The following is a 2,673-nucleotide window of genomic DNA, read 5'->3' on the forward strand; positions in this document are numbered from 1 at the left end:
CTCTCTCTCTCTCTCTCTCTCTCTCTCTCTCTCTCTCTCTCTCTCTCTCTCTCTCCACCACCTCCAATGTATTTTTCTTGGGACTGAATCCTGGGCCTACTGCAAACTTGAAAGTGCCGCCTCTACCCCACTACATGTACTGCAGCAGGCTACACCATTTGGCTATTTTTTCTTCTTTAGATATAGTCTTTTTTGGTCCTCTGGCAGGTCTTGGGTGTTGGATCTTCCTGCTTCAGCTTTCTTTGTACTTGGAATTAGTATCCTGGGCTGATCTTGAGTTAGGTATGGCAGGCATTGCCCAATGGAAAGAGCAGGCAAGAATAATAACTTTTAAGTAATGTTAGGAATTTTATTCAGACTTGAGGCTCTTTCGTAGTATAAGTAATTGTGCCATGGAACACCCTAGGTGGATATGGGGGTTCCTGGAATGAGGATCCTAGAGGTTAGGTGGGTAAGGATTTGGCAGTGCAAAACAGAAATAAACATAGAGGCAGTTTGAATCTGAGTGTATTTTGCAGTTCTCAAACAAGGGTTTTTATGCATAAAGAAACAAGTATTACAGCTCTGTGAAGATGTGTTCAGTGAAGCAGTCAAATAGAATGAATATTATTATAATCATTTGGTACAGTAAAATACAAAACCATCCAAGTACTACATCTTCTAAAAAAGTGTGTTCAGTGAAGCAGTCAGGTTGAACGGATATAATCATTTGGCAGAGTAAAATGCAAAAATTATCTAAGGCTAATGGCAAATTTCCAAGAACAAGTTAATATATTTTTATGATCAGTTGTTATTTAATATCTAGTACCTGATTTTCTGTTAATCTTCAAAGCATAAATTTAAATTATTTTAATTCTTTTTATTTAAGGCTTTCTTAAACAATATATATTTCCAATGACACACGTGCAGCCATGTAAAATTTTATTGTTGGAAAAGTTTTTAGTTATCAGTTCTATCTGATGCATGATTTATAAAGTGAAGCGCTAGTTTATCTCGCCGGTTTCTCCAGAGATAAGGTCATGGTTAGTGACCCCATCTCAAGGGATTCTTTTTTACCCATTACTCTTGCTTCAGATCTTAGCCTGAGCTATCAGGAACATCTTGTAAATAAGAAAATGAATAAAAAAGATAAAACAGATAAGTTGCCATGAGAACTAGGGCTCAATATTTTATCCCAAGAGTTCCACAACTGGATCTAGGAGGTCTCCTTCTTTTGAAGTTTTCACCTGTTTGTGGAACTTGTCACACAGATTCTACTGAGGTTGGTGTGACATAAATGGATATGTAGCTGCAGGAAGGTCAGGACTTCTAATCACAGAGACAGAAGCATAGGGAATGAATCCATAGAATCATGGGTAAATCCACTATTAATCAGATAAATCTTAAACTTTTGTTTTCAAAAACTCTGCCCTGGCTCTACTTTCGGGGGAGAACAGTTTCTCTCTTGGAGCAGGAGATTCATGTGCAACTCAAAATTAAAGATTAGTAAAGAAGAGAGTAAATTTGAAGAAATAACTGGACCTCTCCAGCCCATGAGAGCTGTTCGCCCAGGCCACCCTTCCCTCTGACTCCTGGGCCCAGAACACTCAGCAGAAAGCAAGCAATTCTCCACCTTCCCTCCTTCTTAGTTTCAATTTAAACTCACCAAAGCAGAGACAGTCTTTCTTCTAAATTCCTCCCAACACTGCAGTCTAATATTGTTCTCACACCTTCAGACACCAACCAAGTGACCCAGAATCGTGGAGAGGAGCAAACTCAGGCCAAAGTCTATGCCCTGAGAATTTAGTCACTAAGGTTCTAAGAATTTAGTCACAGGCTCTGGTGAACCATGAGAGAAATGAAAGTTAAGACTTTGAGGGGTGGAACTGAGAAAAAGAAACCACAGAACTATCAACCAACTGGGTGGTACCCCATCATTAACTGGAGTTTTACCACCAGAGGGAGTCAGTTGCCTTGAGTCAGCTCTGCCTTCCAGGAGCTTGGGACATTTTTCAGAGCTATAGGAACTTGTTATGTCACTTGTTCAGACTCATGGTTACAATCAACCAAAAAGTTTCTGACCCTCTGGAAATGTGGAAAGAAATCCTTCCCCCTGGGCTTCTCCTGCACCTGAGCTCCTGGCTGAGTTTTGCCTGGGTGGCAGGTGTGGTCCAAAGGAAAGGAAAAACAAGGCTAGGGACAGAAAATTGCATTGTTCCTCTGCGGTTGGGGCTGGACTCTTGCAGGATGAGAACAGGAAGGAAGTTGCAGTTCAGGGAAGCTGCCACACAAGCAAGATTTCCCACCCAGCAGGGACAGGATGGGGAGGAGTCATGTGCAGAGCCAGGCAGAAACACCTCACCACCCTCACAGCAGAGAGTAGTGAGCTGCAGAGGGCTCTCCAGCTGACCCATGATGTCCCCAGATTATGTATTCTGTGGCTAAGAGACCTAGTCCTTTCACAGTGTTGCTCTGACCAATGCATTCATTTCCCCACTTCCAGGAGTCCCTCACCAGAATGATTTAGGATTTGTATTAAAGACCAGTAATACTGATGTAACATTCCTTGACTAGAAGGTGGAAATCTGTAGGGCTGTGAATGGGCTTCTCTGGGCCTAGTGTTCACCTAGCATTCTGAAGCCCAGTGATGAAACCTAAGCACTGTACAAAATCAGGTGTGGAGATACACACTTG

The sequence above is a fragment of the Mus pahari genome, chromosome 8 (genome assembly GCF_900095145.1).
Source record: "Mus pahari chromosome 8, PAHARI_EIJ_v1.1, whole genome shotgun sequence".
Taxonomy (NCBI): domain Eukaryota; kingdom Metazoa; phylum Chordata; class Mammalia; order Rodentia; family Muridae; genus Mus; species Mus pahari.